Here is a 17,764-nt window from a genome sequence, read left to right on the forward strand (position 1 = left end):
CGCCACCTACTGTCTATCGCTTGAATTCGTTCACACTGTAAATCAAACATGCCAAATTCAACAGCACAACTAAAATGTGTATTTCACAAGTAATAACATAAAAACAGAAATATACTTTTGCTGATGCAGAAACAAAAAAAACGTCTCGTCTGATGCTTCGAAATCTCCATTTAGCATGGCCCCTTAACTAACCACCAAGAGTCTTTGCACGGCTGGGAACCTTTGTAAAAGACTCAGTGGGTCACTGTGAATGCAGCAGATCTTCACCCCTGTATTTCTTACAAAGAAGCAGAGTTTTATTCCAGGTACAGGAGGCATCTCTGGTGTCTGATACTACCGGTAGTGTTCAGCCTCCCCTCTCTAAGAGAGCAGCAGTGAGGGTACAAAGCACACTGGTTGCAAAATGTGGACACTGCAAACAGCAGCTTCAATATCACAGATGATATAAAACACATAAAGTACTCAAGTCTTATACTAGAAACAACACAGCAGGGGAATCATGTCATTAAAAAAATGATGAACCCACAGTATGGACTGGCAGGTAATAAAATGGGAATTTCCCATGCTGCCTTCTTCTCTGTGCCCCGGTCTCATTATATAATCTGTACTTTTTCTTGTGCAATAAAAGAAAAACAAGGAATAACCCTTCATAGTATTAATGTACAGGTCAAGGGCTGGGGAGAGAGGGCAGTAGATTTGGGGGTCGGTGTAAACCTCTGACGGCATTAGATGGAAGCAGAAGACAAAGCAAGTGACATTTATTAAGACTTTAGGTGCATTTAGGTTTATAGAAAAAAACTGAGAAAGATTAAAATGTCTGAGTAGTGAAAAAAAAAATTGATTTCCCATACCGGGAGTCGAACTTGGGCCGGGTGGGTGAAAACCAGGAATCCTAACCGCTAGACCATATGGGAACTGTGACCTCTTTATACAGCTCAGTCCATGTGAGGTGTCTCCCAAGGTCACACTGCATTCCGTACACTGAGAGTTCTATTGTTCTTCTCAGTAGTACACAATCAATTGGGGTAACAGACACCTCACTTCTGACAAAAGAGAAGGAATGACCAGAAGTCATCATTTCTGCCACAACCTGTCAGGTCACATTATTTACAACCTTAGAACTTCTACACATACACAGAGCCCAGGACACGGAGGACAGCAGCAGTCCCTGCATTGACTATTACTAACCCCTCCCCTTGAGCCAGACAAAGCCACGCCCCTCCCCCAGGACACCCCTTGACTCCTGGGTTTCCTCACCAGACTGATGGCCCCACAGACCCCTCTCCAGTTATCTTCCAGCTGCTTCCTTGACGACACTCCCCTGCACCTGTCACAGGCTCCAGGCTGCCCTCCTGGGGCTCGAGTTATACTCCTTCTCTATCTACTAACAGCACCGACTCCAGTCCTGACACTGGATTGGTACACACAGAGAAGAAGCAGCTCAGAAGTAGTCTGGGTTGTTCCCAGGTACCTCCATCTTCACAGAGTGACCGCCAGGGGGCAGCACAGCAAAAGCATTCACAGCCCACAAGCCTACGAACCATAAATTGGATGTCAGCAGCCTTGTCAGAGGCGCAGAGACTAGTAATTCATGTTGTTAAAAGCATGTAAGCGCACATTCTTAGTCATTCTCGGTCGTCTTCTCCCTTTCTGACATTATACCAATTGTATACACCCGAATGGAGAAAAGTTAAAATATAAGGTACTAGGAATATGCGCCAAAGGTAGGCAAATTAAACATTTCAAGTACAAATATTACCATATTTATTGATGTAAAATGTAAACAAGTTAGACTGAAAATATGTGTGTGTGTTTACAAAGGATGTCTAAAGTGTATGCTGTGAGGTCAGGTTGCAGTTCACTACTTGCACTTGCGCCTTTCACAAGTGTGAGTACCCAGTTACACTAATGTCTGCTCTGACTTGTTATTCTGAGAGTCATGTGCTAAAGGGGGGCTTCCACCCTAGTTTGAGGGACCAGAGTACGAATGCCCCAGGGCACAGGAAGTACACAGTCCTCATTGATACAACTGTGGCCCAGTAACTTCTGACTGCCCTTTGACCCCACAGACTGGCACATACATGTCATCAGACTATAGCACCGTGGTACATATGCACACATGTGCATGTACACGTCAGCCAGTTTTTTATTCATTTATGTGCTAATACTGTTCAGCATCAGGATGTGATGTCGAAGGAGAAAGGTGGAGAGCGCCGAAGTCTCTGGTATTTCAAGACAAAACTAGAGACCTTTTCACACTCATATACTGCTCCAGGCAGATCTTCCACTGCAAATGCAAGTTATATGAGTCCAGCTGAAAACTGTTTATTTTTGGGTACTTGCTTTAGTCAAAGGTTACCATTTGCAACTCACAAAAAAAAAAGCAAAGGGCAATTTCATACATTAACACTTTGGTAAAGTCGTTCTTTCACACCGTACATTTCCGTAAGTTTCTCTCTCCTTGTAAGTTATCCGGTGTGAAGGCCGCGTGGAGTCAGGTCCACACTGTGCATCTTACTGTTGTGTAGCCAGAGTAGAGAGGTGTCCACACAGACACAGGACGTAGACAACACCTGTGTGTATCATCACGTGCCCCCAGCAACGCCTATAGAATAATGTATAGATGCCCCCAAGCCGCAGAAACCACGAGGGGAATGAAAATAGGAAGAGACGGGTTATGTCAGAGATACAAATTGTTTCCTGCTCAAGACCTGCAATAAATTAAAACAAAAGTATTATTACAAACATTCCAGGTCCTACCGATATTGGAACTCAGATTGCTGGATTCAGAGTCCAGAGTGCTAATCATTACACGATGGAACCAACGTCCACGATCCTCAACCCTAGGAGTCCGGAAGCAGTGTCAGTCGCCACCTACTGTCTATCGCTTGAATTCGTTCACACTGTAAATCAAACATGACAAGTCCAACAGCACAACTAAAATGTGGATTTCACAAGTAATAACATAAAAACAGAAATATACTTTTGCTGATGCATAAACAAAGAAAACGTCTCGTCTGATGCTTCGAAATCTCCATTTAGCATGGCCCCTTAACTAACCACCAAGAGTCTTTGCACGGCTGGGAACCTTTGTAAAAGACTCAGTGGGTCACTGTGAATACAGCAGATCTTCACCCCTGTATTTCTTACAAAGAAGCAGAGTTTTATTCCAGGTACAGGAGGCATCTCTGGTGTCTGATACTACCTGTAGCGTTCAGCCTACCCTCTCTGAGAGAGCAGCAGTGAGGGTACAAAGCACACTGGTTGCAAAATGTGGACACTGCAAAGAACAGCTGCAATATCACAGATGATATAAAACACATAAAGTGCTCAAGTCTTATACTAGAAACAACACAGCAGGCGAATCATGTCATAAAACAAATGATGAACCCACAGTATGGACGGGGCAGGTAATAAAATGTGAATTTCCCATGGTGGGATCACAGTCAATTGCTGCCTTCTTCTCTGTGCCCCGGTCTCATTATATAATCTGTACTTTTTGTTGTGCAATAAAAGAAAAACAAGGAATAACCCTTCATAGTATTAATGTACAGGTCAAGGGCTGGGGAGAGAAGGCAGTAGATTTGGGGGTCGGTGTAAACCTCTGACGGCATTAGATGGAAGCAGAAGACAAAGCAAGTGACATTTATTAAGACTTTAGGTGCATTTAGGTTTATAGAAAAAAACTGAGAAAGATTAAAATGTCTGAGTAGTGAAAAAAAAATGGATTTCCCATACCGGGAGTCGAACCCGGACCCCCTGGGTGAAAACCAGGAATCCTAACCGCTAGACCATATGGGAACTGTGGCTTCTTCATACAGCTCAGTGTATGTGAGGTGTCTCCCACGGTCACACTGCATTCCGTACACTGAGAGTTATATTGTTCTTCTCAGTAGTACACAATCAATTGGGGTAACAGACACCTAACTTCTGACAAAAGAGAAGGAATGACCAGAAGTCATCATTTCTGCCACAACCTGTCAGGTCTCATTATTTACAACCTTAGAACTTCTACACATACACAGAGCCCAGGACACGGAGGACAGCAGCAGTCCCTGCATTGACTATTACTAACCCCTCCCCTTGAGCCAGACAAAGCCACGCCCCTCCCCCAGGACACCCCTTGACTCCTGGGTTTCCTCACCAGACTGATGGCCCCACAGACCCCTCTCCAGTTATCTTCCAGCTGCTTCCTTGACGACACTCCCCTGCACCTGTCTCAGGCTCCAGGCTGCCCTCCTGGGGCTCGAGTTATACTCCTTCTCTATCTACTAACAGCACCGACTCCAGTCCTGACACTGGATTGGTACACACAGAGAAGAAGCAGCTCAGAAGTAGTCTGGGTTGTTCCCAGGTACCTCCATCTTCACAGAGTGACCGCCAGGGGGCAGCACAGCCAAAGCACTCACAGCCAACAAGCCAAGAACCATCAATTGGATGTCAGCAGCCTTGTCAGAGGCGCAGAGACTAGTAATACCACAGTATTTTGGGGCAGCAGAGGAAGAAGCAAGTGCTGAGCTGAAGTGGTCACTGCTGTTTTGTCACAACACCAGACATATGTTGTTAAAAGCATGTAAGCGCACATTCTTAGGCATTCTCGGTCGTCTTCTCCCTTTCTGACTTTATACCAATTGTATACACCCGAATGGAGAAAAGTTAAAATATAAGGTACTAGGAATATGTGCAAAAGGTAGGCAAATTAAACATTTCAAGTACAAATATTACCATATTTATTGATGTAAAATGTAAACAAGTTAGACTGAAAATATGTGTGTGTGTTTTAAAAGGATGTCTAAAGTGTATGCTGTGAGGTCAGGTTGCAGTTCACTACTTGCACTTGCGCCTTTCACAAGTGTGAGTACCCAGTTACACTAATGTCTGCTCTGACTTGTTATTCTGAGAGTCATGTGCTAAAGGGGGGCTTCCACCCTAGTTTGAGGGACCAGAGTACGAATGCCCCAGGGCACAGGAAGTACACAGTCCTCATTGATACAACTGTGGCCCAGTAACTTCTGACTGCCCTTTGACCCCACAGACTGGCACATACATGTCATCAGACTATAGCACCGTGGTACATATGCACACATGTGCATGTACACGTCAGCCAGTTTTTTATTCATTTATGTGCTAATACTGTTCAGCATCAGGATGTGATGTCGAAGGAGAAAGGTGGAGAGCGCCGACGTCTCTGGTATTTCAAGACAAAACTAGAGACCTTTTCACACTCATATACTGCTCCAGGCAGATCTTCCACTGCAAATGCAAGTTATATGAGTCCAGCTGAAAACTGTTTATTTTTGGGTACTTGCTTTAGTCAAAGGTTACCATTTGCAACTCACAAAAAAAAAAGCAAAGGGCAATTTCATACATTAACACTTTGGTAAAGTCGTTCTTTCACACCGTACATTTCCGTAAGTTTCTCTCTCCTTGTAAGTTATCCGGTGTGAAGGCCGCGTGGAGTCAGGTCCACACTGTGCATCTTACTGTTGTGTAGCCAGAGTAGAGAGGTGTCCACACAGACACAGGACGTAGACAACACCTGTGTGTAGCATCACGTGCCCCCAGCAACGCCTATAGAATAATGTATAGATGCCCCCAAGCCGCAGAAACCACGAGGGGAATGAAAATAGGAAGAGACGGGTTATGTCAGAGATACAAATTGTTTCCTGCTCAAGACCTGCAATAAATTAAAACAAAAGTATTATTACAAACATTCCAGGTCCTACCGATATTGGAACTCAGATTGCTGGATTCAGAGTCCAGAGTGCTAATCATTACACGATGGAACCAACGTCCACGATCCTCAACCCTAGGAGTCCTGACAGTGTCAGTCACCACCTACTGTCTATCGCTTGAATTCGTTCACACTGTAAATCAAACATGACAAGTACAACAGCACAACTAAAATGTGTATTTCACAAGTAATAACATAAAAACAGAAATATACTTTTGCTGATGCAGAAACAAAGAAAACGTTTCGTCTGATGCTTCGAAATCTCCATTTAGCATGGCCCCTTAACTAACCACCAAGAGTCTTTGCACGGCTGGGAACCTTTGTAAAAGACAAAGTGGGTCACTGTGAATGCAGCAGATCTTCACCCCTGTATTTCTTACAAAGAAGCATAGTTTTATTCCAGGTACAGGAGGCATCTCTGATGTCTGATACTACCTGTAGTGTTCAGCCTACCCTCTCTGAGAGAGCAGCAGTGAGGGTACAAAGCACACTGGTTGCAAAATGTGGACACTGCAAACAGCAGCTGCAATATCACAGATGATATAAAACACATAAAGTGCTCAAGTCTTATACTAGAAACAACACAGCAGGGGAATCATGTCATAAAACAAATGATGAACCCACAATATGGACGGGGCAGGTAATAAAATGCGAATTTCCCATGGTGGGACCACAGTCAATTGCTGCCTTCTTCTCTGTGCCCCGGTCTCATTATATAATCTGTACTTTTTGTTGTGCAATAAAAGAAAAACAAGGAATAACCCTTCATAGTATTAATGTACAGGTCAAGGGCTGGGGAGAGAGGGCAGTAGATTTGGGGGTCGGTGTAAACCTCTGACGGCATTAGATGGAAGCAGTAGACAAAGCAAGTGACATTTATTAAGACTTTAGGTGCATTTAGGTTTATAGAAAAAAACTGAGAAAGATTAAAATGTCTGAGTAGTGAAAAACAAAAAATGGATTTCCCATACCAGGAGTCGAACCCAGGCTGCCTGGGTGAAAACCAGGAATCCTAACTGCTAGACCATATGGGAACTGTGACCTCTTCATACAGCTCAGTGAATGTGAGGTGTCTCCCAAGGTCACACGGCATTCCGTACACTGAGAGTTATATTGTTCTTCTCAGTAGTACACAATCAATTGGGGTAACAGACACCTCACTTCTGACAAAAGAGAAGGAATGACCAGAAGTCATCATTTCTGCCACAACCTGTCAGGTCTCATTATTTACAACCTTAGAACTTCTACACATACACAGAGCCCAGGACACGGAGGACAGCAGCAGTCCATTCATTGACTATTACTAACCCCTCCCCTTGAGCCAGACAAAGCCACGCCCCTCCCCCAGGACACCCCTTGACTCCTGGGTTTCCTCACCAGACTGATGGCCCCACAGACCCCTCTCCAGTTATCTTCCAGCTGCTTCCTTGACGACACTCCCCTGCACCTGTCACAGGCTCCAGGCTGCCCTCCTGGGGCTCGAGTTATACTCCTTCTCTATCTACTAACAGCACCGACTCCAGTCCTGACAATGGAATGGTTCACACAGAGAAGAAGCAGCTCAGAAGTAGTCTGGGTTGTTCCCAGGTACCTGCATCTTCACAGAGTGACCGCCAGGGGGCAGCACAGCCAAAGCACTCACAGCCCACAAGCCTACGAATCATCAATTGGATGTCAGCAGCCCTGTCAGAGGCGCAGAGACTAGTAATTCCACAGTATTTTGGGACAGCAGAGGAAGAAGCAAGTGCTGAGCTGAAGTGGTCAGTGCTGTTTTGTCACAACACCAGACATATGTTCTTAAAAGCATGTAAGCGCACATTCTTAGGCATTCTCGGTCGTCTTCTCCCTTTCTGACATTATACCAATTGTATACACCCGAATGGAGAAAAGTTAAAATATAAGGGACTAGGAATATGCGCCAAAGGTAGGCATATTAAACATTTCAAGTACAAATATTACCATATTTATTGATGTAAAATGTAAACAAGTTAGACTGAAAATATGTGTGTGTGTTTACAAAGGATGTCTAAAGTGTATGTTGTGAGGTCAGGTTGCAGTTCACTACTTGCTCTTGCGCCTTTCACAAGTGTGAGTACCCAGTTACACTAATGTCTGCTCTGACTTGTTATTCTGAGAGTCATGTGCTAAAGGGGGGCTTCCACCCTAGTTTGAGGGACCAGAGTACGAATGCCCCAGGGCACAGGAAGTACACAGTCCTCATTGATACAACTGTGGCCCAGTAACCTCTGACTGCCCTTTGACCCCACAGACTGGCACATATATGTCATCAGACTATAGCACCGTGGTACATATGCACACATGTGCATGTACACGTCAGCCAGTTTTTTATTCATTTATGTGCTAATACTGTTCAGCATCAGGATGTGATGTCGAAGGAGAAAGGTGGAGAGCGCCGAAGTCTCTGGTATTTCAAGACAAAACTAGAGACCTTTTCACACTCATATACTGCTCCAGGCAGATCTTCCACTGCAAATGCAAGATATGAGACCAGCTGAAAACTGTTTATTTTTGGGTACTTGCTTTAGTCAAAGGTTACCATTTGCAACTCACAAAAAAAAATCAAAGGGCAATTTCATACATTAACACTTTGGTAAAGTCGTTCTTTCACACCGTACATTTCAGGAAGTTTTTCTATCCTTGTAAGTTATCCGGTGTGAAGGCCGCGTGGAGTCAGGTCCACACTGTGCATCTTACTGTTATGTAGCCAGAGTAGAGAGGTGTCCACACAGACACAGGACGTAGACAACACCTGTGTGTAGCATCACGTGCCCCCAGCAACGCCTATAGAATAATGTATAGATGCCCCCAAGCCGCAGAAACCACGAGGGGAATGAAAACAGGAAGAGACGGGTTATGTCAGAAATACAAATGGTTTCCTGCTCAAGACCTGCAATAAATTAAAACAAAAGTATTATTACAAACATTCCAGGTCCTACCGATATTGGAACTCAGATTGCTGGATTCAGAGTCCAGAGTGCTAATCATTACACAATGGAACCAACGTCCACGATCCTCAACCCTAGGAGTCCTGAAGCAGTGTCAGTCGCCACCTACTGTCTATCGCTTGAATTCGTTCACACTGTAAATCAAACATGCCAAATTCAACAGCACAACTAAAATGTGTATTTCACAAGTAATAACATAAAAACAGAAATATACTTTTGCTGATGCAGAAACAAAAAAAACGTCTCGTCTGATGCTTCGAAATCTCCATTTAGCATGGCCCCTTAACTAACCACCAAGAGTCTTTGCACGGCTGGGAACCTTTGTAAAAGACTCAGTGGGTCACTGTGAATGCAGCAGATCTTCACCCCTGTATTTCTTACAAAGAAGCAGAGTTTTATTCCAGATACAGGAGGCATCTCTGGTGTCTGATACTACCGGTAGTGTTCAGCCTCCCCTCTCTAAGAGAGCAGCAGTGAGGGTACAAAGCACACTGGTTGCAAAATGTGGACACTGCAAACAGCAGCTTCAATATCACAGATGATATAAAACACATAAAGTACTCAAGTCTTATACTAGAAACAACACAGCAGGGGAATCATGTCATAAAACAAATGATGAACCCACAGTATGGACGGGGCAGGTAATAAAATGCGAATTTCCCATGGTGGGACCACAGTCAATTGCTGCCTTCTTCTCTGTGCCCCGGTCTCATTATATAATCTGTACTTTTTGTTGTGCAATAAAAGAAAAACAAGGAATAACCCTTCATATTATTAATGTACAGGTCAAGGGCTGGGGAGAGAGGGCAGTAGATTTGGGGGTCGGTGTAAACCTCTGACGGCATTAGATGGAAGCAGAAGACAAAGCAAGTGACATTTATTAAGACTTTAGGTGCATTTAGGTTTATAGAAAAAAACTGAGAAAGATTAAAATGTCTGAGTAGTGAAAAAAAAAAATGATTTCCCATACCGGGAGTCGAACTTGGGCCGGCTGGGTGAAAACCAGGAATCCTAACCGCTAGACCATATGGGAACTGTGACCTCTTTATACAGCTCAGTCCATGTGAGGTGTCTCCCACGGTCACACTGCATTCCGTACACTGAGAGTTCTATTGTTCTTCTCAGTAGTACACAATCAATTGGGGTAACAGACACCTCACTTCTGACAAAAGAGAAGGAATGACCAGAAGTCATCATTTCTGCCACAACCTGTCAGGTCTCATTATTTACAACCTTAGAACTTCTACACATACACAGAGCCCAGGACACGGAGGACAGCAGCAGTCCCTGCATTGACTATTACTAACCCCTCCCCTTGAGCCAGACAAAGCCACGCCCCTCCCCCAGGACACCCCTTGACTCCTGGGTTTCCTCACCAGACTGATGGCCCCACAGACCCCTCTCCAGTTATCTTCCAGCTGCTTCCTTGACGACACTCCCCTGCACCTGTCACAGGCTCCAGGCTGCCCTCCTGGGGCTCGAGTTATACTCCTTCTCTATCTACTAACAGCACCGACTCCAGTCCTGACACTGGATTGGTACACACAGAGAAGAAGCAGCTCAGAAGTAGTCTGGGTTGTTCCCAGGTACCTCCATCTTCACAGAGTGACCGCCAGGGGGCAGCACAGCCAAAGCACTCACAGCCAACAAGCCAAGAACCATCAATTGGATGTCAGCAGCCTTGTCAGAGGCGCAGAGCCTAATAATTCCACAGTATTTTGGGGCAGCAGAGGAAGAAGCAAGTGCTGAGCTGAAGTGGTCACTGCTGTTTTGTCACAACACCAGACATATGTTCTTAAAAGCATGTAAGCACACACTCTTAGGCATTCTCGGTCGTCTTCTCCCTTTCTGACTTTATACCAATTGTATACACCCGAATGGAGAAAAGTTAAAATATAAGGTACTAGGAATATGCGCAAAAGGTAGGCAAATTAAACATTTCAAGTACAAATATTACCATATTTATTGATGTAAAATGTAAACAAGTTAGACTGAAAATATGTGTGTGTGTTTACAAAGGATGTCTAAAGTGTATGCTGTGAGGTCAGGTTGCAGTTCACTACTTGCACTTGCTCCTTTCACAAGTGTGAGTACCCAGTTACACTAATGTCTGCTCTGACTTGTTATTCTGAGAGTCATGTGCTAAAGGGGGGCTTGCACCCTAGTTTGAGGGACCAGAGTACGAATGCCCCAGGGCACAGGAAGTACACAGTCCTCATTGATACAACTGTGGCCCAGTAACTTCTGACTGCCCTTTGACCCCACAGACTGGCACATACATGTCATCAGACTATAGCACCGTGGTACATATGCACACATGTGCATGTACACGTCAGCCAGTTTTTTATTCATTTATGTGCTAATACTGTTCAGCATCAGGATGTGATGTCGAAGGAGAAAGGTGGAGAGCGCCGACGTCTCTGGTATTTCAAGACAAAACTAGAGACCTTTTCACACTCATATACTGCTCCAGGCAGATCTTCCACTGCAAATGCAAGTTATATGAGTCCAGCTGAAAACTGTTTATTTTTGGGTACTTGCTTTAGTCAAAGGTTACCATTTGCAACTCACAAAAAAAAAAGCAAAGGGCAATTTCATACATTAACACTTTGGTAAAGTCGTTCTTTCACACCGTACATTTCCGTAAGTTTCTCTCTCCTTGTAAGTTATCCGGTGTGAAGGCCGCGTGGAGTCAGGTCCACACTGTGCATCTTACTGTTGTGTAGCCAGAGTAGAGAGGTGTCCACACAGACACAGGACGTAGACAACACCTGTGTGTAGCATCACGTGCCCCCAGCAACGCCTATAGAATAATGTATAGATGCCCCCAAGCCGCAGAAACCACGAGGGGAATGAAAATAGGAAGAGACGGGTTATGTCAGAGATACAAATTGTTTCCTGCTCAAGACCTGCAATAAATTAAAACAAAAGTATTATTACAAACATTCCAGGTCCTACCGATATTGGAACTCAGATTGCTGGATTCAGAGTCCAGAGTGCTAATCATTACACGATGGAACCAACGTCCACGATCCTCAACCCTAGGAGTCCTGACAGTGTCAGTCACCACCTACTGTCTATCGCTTGAATTCGTTCACACTGTAAATCAAACATGACAAGTCCAACAGCACAACTAAAATGTGTATTTCACAAGTAATAACATAAAAACAGAAATATACTTTTGCTGATGCAGAAACAAAGAAAACGTCTCGTCTGATGCTTCGAAATCTCCATTTAGCATGGCCCCTTAACTAACCACCAAGAGTCTTTGCACGGCTGGGAACCTTTGTAAAAGACAAAGTGGGTCACTGTGAATGCAGCAGATCTTCACCCCTGTATTTCTTACAAAGAAGCATAGTTTTATTCCAGGTACAGGAGGCATCTCTGGTGTCTGATACTACCTGTAGTGTTCAGCCTACCCTCTCTGAGAGAGTAGCAGTGAGGGTACAAAGCACACTGGTTGCAAAATGTGGACACTGCAAACAGCAGCTGCAATATCACAGATGATATAAAACACATAAAGTGCTCAAGTCTTATACTAGAAACAACACAGCAGGGGAATCATGTCATAAAACAAATGATGAACCCACAGTATGGACGGAGCAGGTAATAAAATGCGAATTTCCCATGGTGGGACCACAGTCAATTGCTGCCTTCTTCTCTGTGCCCCGGTCTCATTATATAATCTGTACTTTTTGTTGTGCAATAAAAGAAAAACAAGGAATAACCCTTCATAGTATTAATGTACAGGTCAAGGGCTGGGGAGAGAGGGCAGTAGATTTGGGGGTCGGTGTAAACCTCTGACGGCATTAGATGGAAGCAGAAGACAAAGCAAGTGACATTTATTAAGACTTTAGGTGCATTTAGGTTTATAGAAAAAAACTGAGAAAGATTAAAATGTCTGAGTAGTGAAAAACAAAAAATGGATTTCCCATACCGGGAGTCGAACCCGGGCCGCCTGGGTGAAAACCAGGAATCCTAACTGCTAGACCATATGGGAACTGTGACCTCTTCATACAGCTCAGTTTATGTGAGGTGTCTCCCAAGGTCACACGGCATTCCGTACACTGAGAGTTATATTGTTCTTCTCAGTAGTACACAATCAATTGGGGTAACAGACACCTCACTTCTGACAAAAGAGAAGGAATGACCAGAAGTCATCATTTCTGCCACAACCTGTCAGGTCTCATTATTTACAACCTTAGAACTTCTACACATACACAGAGCCCAGGACACGGAGGACAGCAGCAGTCCCTGCATTGACTATTACTAACCCCTCCACTTGAGCCAGACAAAGCCACGCCCCTCCCGCAGGACACCCCTTGACTCCTGGGTTTCCTCACCAGACTGATGGCCCCACAGACCCCTCTCCAGGTATCTTCCAGCTGCTTCCTTGACGACACTCCCCTGCACCTGTCACAGGCTCCAGGCTGCCCTCCTGGGGCTCGAGTTATACTCCTTCTCTATCTACTAACAGCACCGACTCCAGTCCTGACACTGGATTGGTTCACACAGAGAAGAAGCAGCTCAGAAGTAGTCTGGGTTGTTCCCAGGTACCTGCATCTGCACAGAGTGACCGCCAGGGGGCAGCACAGCCAAAGCACTCAGAGCCCACAAGCCTACGAATCATCAATTGGATGTCAGCAGCCTTGTCAGAGGCGCAGATACTAGTAATTCCACAGTATTTTGGGACAGCAGAGGAAGAAGCAAGTGCTGAGCTGAAGTGGTCACTGCTGTTTTGTCACAACACCAGACATATGTTCTTAAAAGCATGTAAGCGCACATTCTTAGGCATTCTCGGTCGTCTTCTCCCTTTCTGACATTATACCAATTGTATACACCCGAATGGAGAAAAGTTAAAATATAAGGTACTAGGAATATGCGCCAAAGGTAGGCAAATTAAACATTTCAAGTACAAATATTACCATATTTATTGATGTAAAATGTAAACAAGTTAGACTGAAAATATGTGTGTGTGTTTACAATGGATGTCTAAAGTGTATGCTGTGAGGTCAGGTTGCAGTTCACTACTTGCACTTGCGCCTTTCACAAGTGTGAGTACCCAGTTACACTAATGTCTGCTCTGACTTGTTATTCTGAGAGTCATGTGCTAAAGGGGGGCTTCCACCCTAGTTTGAGGGACCAGAGTACGAATGCCCCAGGGCACAGGAAGTACACAGTCCTCATTGATACAACTGTGGCCCAGTAACTTCTGACTGCCCTTTGACCCCACAGACTGGCACATATATGTCATCAGACTATAGCACCGTGGTACATATGCACACGTGTGCATGTACACGTCAGCCAGTTTTTTATTCATTTATGTGCTAATACTGTTCAGCATCAGGATGTGATGTCGAAGGAGAAAGGTGGAGAGCGCCGAAGTCTCTGGTATTTCAAGACAAAACTAGAGACCTTTTCACACTCATATACTGCTCCAGGCAGATCTTCCACTGCAAATGCAAGTTATATGAGTCCAGCTGAAAACTGTTTATTTTTGGGTACTTGCTTTAGTCAAAGGTTACCATTTGCAACTCACCAAAAAAAAAGCAAAGGGCAATTTCATACATTAACACTTTGGTAAAGTCGTTCTTTCACACCGTACATTTCCGTAAGTTTCTCTCTCCTTGTAAGTTATCCGGTGTGAAGGCCGCGTGGAGTCAGGTCCACACTGTGCATCTTACTGTTGTGTAGCCAGAGTAGAGAGGTGTCCACACACACACAGAACGTAGACAACACCTATGTGTAGCATCACGTGCCCCCAGCAACGCCTATAGAATAATGTATAGATGCCCCCAAGCCGCAGAAACCACGAGGGGAATGAAAACAGGAAGAGACGGGTTATGTCAGAGATACAAATGGTTTCCTGCTCAAGACCTGCAATAAATTAAAACAAAAGTATTATTACAAACATTCCAGGTCCTACCGATATTGGAACTCAGATTGCTGGATTCAGAGTCCAGAGTGCTAATCATTACACGATGGAACCAACGTCCACGATCCTCAACCCTAGGAGTCCTGAAGCAGTGTCAGTCGCCACCTACTGTCTATCGCTTGAATTCGTTCACACTGTAAATCAAAGATGACAAGTCCAACAGCACAACTAAAATGTGTATTTCACAAGTAATAACATAAAAACAGAAATATACTTTTGCTGATGCAGAAACAAAGAAAAAGTCTCGTCTGATGCTTCGGAATCTCCATTTAGCATGGCCCCTTAACTAACCACCAAGAGTCTTTGCACGGCTGGGAACCTTTGTAAAAGACTCAGTGGGTCACTGTGAATGCAGCAGATCTTCACCCCTGTATTTCTTACAAAGAAGCAGAGTTTTATTCCAGGTACAGGAGGCATCTCTGGTGTCTGATACTACCTGTAGTGTTCAGCCTACCCTCTCTGAGAGAGCAGCAGTGAGGGTACAAAGCACATTGGTTGCAAAATGTGGACACTGCAAACAGCAGCTGCAATATCACAGATGATATAAAACACATAAAGTGCTCAAGTCTTATACTAGAAACAACACAGCAGGGGAATCATGTCATAAAACAAATGATGAACCCACAGTATGGACGGGGCAGGTAATAAAATGTGAATTTCCCATGGTGGGACCACAGTCAATTGCTGCCTTCTTCTCTGTGCCCTGGTCTCATTATATAATCTGTACTTTTTGTTGTGCAATAAAAGAAAAACAAGGAATAACCCTTCATAGTATTAATGTACAGGTCAAGGGCTGGGGAGAGAGGGCAGTAGATTTGGGGGTCGGTGTAAACCTCTGACGGCATTAGATGGAAGCAGAAGACAAAGCAAGTGACATTTATTAAGACTTTAGGTGCATTTAGGTTTATAGAAAAAATCGGAGAAAGATTAAAATGTCTGAGTAGTGAAAAAAAAATGGATTTCCCATACCGGGAGTCGAACCCGGGCCGCCTGGGTGAAAACCAGGATTCCTAACCGCTAGACCATATGGGAACTGTGACCTCTCATACAGCTCAGTGTATGTGAGGTGTCTCCCACGGTCACACTGCATTCCGTACACTGAGAGTTATATTGTTCTTCTCAGTAGTACACAATCAATTGGGGTAACAGACACCTCACTTCTGACAAAAGAGAAGGAATGACCAGAAGTCATCATTTCTGCCACAACCTGTCAGGTCTCATTATTTACAACCTTAGAACTTCTACACATACACAGAGCCCAGGACACGGAGGACAGCAGCAGTCCCTGCATTGACTATTACTAACCCCTCCCGTTGAGCCAGACAAAGCCACGCCCCTCCCCCAGGACACCCCTTGACTCCTGGGTTTCCTCACCAGACTGATGGCCCCACAGACCCCTCTCCAGTTATCTTCCAGCTGCTTCCTTGACGACACTCCCCTGCACCTGTCACAGGCTCCAGGCTGCCCTCCTGGGGCTCGAGTTATACTCCTTCTCTATCTACTAACAGCACCGACTCCAGTCCTGACACTGGATTGGTACACACAGAGAAGAAGCAGCTCAGAAGTAGTCTGGGTTGTTCCCAGGTACCTCCATCTTCACAGAGTGACCGCCAGGGGGCAGCACAGCCAAAGCACTCACAGCCAACAAGCCAAGAACCATCAATTGGATGTCAGCAGCCTTGTCAGAGGCGCAGAGACTAGTAATTCCACAGTATTTTGGGGCAGCAGAGGAAGAAGCAAGTGCTGAGCTGAAGTGGTCACTGCTGTTTTGTCACAACACCAGACATATGTTCTTAAAAGCATGTAAGCACACATTCTTAGGCATTCTCGGTCGTCTTCTCCCTTTCTGACTTTATACCAATTGTATACACCCGAATGGAGAAAAGTTAAAATATAAGGTACTAGGAATATGCGCAAAAGGTAGGCAAATTAAACATTTCAAGTACAAATATTACCATATTTATTGATGTAAAATGTAAACAAGTTAGACTGAAAATATGTGTGTGTGTTTACAAAGGATGTCTAAAGTGTATGCTGTGAGGTCAGGTTGCAGTTAACTACTTGCACTTGCGCCTTTCACAAGTGTGAGTACCCAGTTACACTAATGTCTGCTCTGACTTGTTATTCTGAGAGTCATGTGCTAAAGGGGGGCTTCCACCCTAGTTTGAGGGACCAGAGTACGAATGCCCCAGGGCACAGGAAGTACACAGTCCTCATTGATACAACTGTGGCCCAGTAACTTCTGACTGCCCTTTGACCCCACAGACTGGCACATACATGTCATCAGACTATAGCACCGTGGTACATATGCACACATGTGCATGTACACGTCAGCCAGTTTTTTATTCATTTATGTGCTAATACTGTTCAGCATCAGGATGTGATGTCGAAGGAGAAAGGTGGAGAGCGCCGACGTCTCTGGTATTTCAAGACAAAACTAGAGACCTTTTCACACTCATATACTGCTCAAGGCAGATCATCCACTGCAAATGCAAGTTATATGAGTCCAGCTGAAAACTGTTTATTTTTGGGTACTTGCTTTAGTCAAAGGTTACCATTTGCAACTCACAAAAAAAAAAGCAAAGGGCAATTTCATACATTAACACTTTGGTAAAGTCGTTCTTTCACACCGTACATTTCCGTAAGTTTCTCTCTCCTTGTAAGTTATCCGGTGTGAAGGCCGCGTGGAGTCAGGTCCACACTGTGCATCTTACTGTTGTGTAGCCAGAGTAGAGAGGTGTCCACACAGACACAGGACGTAGACAACACCTGTGTGTATCATCACGTGCCCCCAGCAACGCCTATAGAAAAATGTATAGATGCCCCCAAGCCGCAGAAACCACGAGGGGAATGAAAATAGGAAGAGACGGGTTATGTCAGAGATACAAATTGTTTCCTGCTCAAGACCTGCAATAAATTAAAACAAAAGTATTATTACAAACATTCCAGGTCCTACCGATATTGGAACTCAGATTGCTGGATTCAGAGTCCAGAGTGCTAATCATTACACGATGGAACCAACGTCCACGATCCTCAACCCTAGGAGTCCTGACAGTGTCAGTCACCACCTACTGTCTATCGCTTGAATTCGTTCACACTGTAAATCAAACATGACAAGTCCAACAGCAC

The 17,764-nt window shown here is 44.5% G+C and overlaps 3 non-coding genes across 3 annotated transcripts; all 3 read right to left on the reverse strand.

Annotated features, from left to right (window-relative positions):
* Positions 1-3,729: 3,729 nt before the first annotated feature.
* On the reverse strand, positions 3,730-3,801 carry TRNAE-UUC (transfer RNA glutamic acid (anticodon UUC)). The gene has a single exon. It is a non-coding gene; the product is annotated as a tRNA-Glu (tRNA).
* Positions 3,802-12,628: 8,827 nt separating this feature from the next.
* Positions 12,629-12,700, reverse strand: TRNAE-UUC (transfer RNA glutamic acid (anticodon UUC)). The gene has a single exon. It is a non-coding gene; the product is annotated as a tRNA-Glu (tRNA).
* A 2,895-nt stretch (positions 12,701-15,595) lies between these two features.
* Positions 15,596-15,667, reverse strand: TRNAE-UUC (transfer RNA glutamic acid (anticodon UUC)). The gene has a single exon. It is a non-coding gene; the product is annotated as a tRNA-Glu (tRNA).
* Between the last annotated feature and the right edge of the window lie 2,097 nt (positions 15,668-17,764).

Source organism: Pleurodeles waltl, unplaced genomic scaffold (assembly GCF_031143425.1).
Source record: "Pleurodeles waltl isolate 20211129_DDA unplaced genomic scaffold, aPleWal1.hap1.20221129 scaffold_39, whole genome shotgun sequence".
Lineage (NCBI taxonomy): Eukaryota > Metazoa > Chordata > Amphibia > Caudata > Salamandridae > Pleurodeles > Pleurodeles waltl.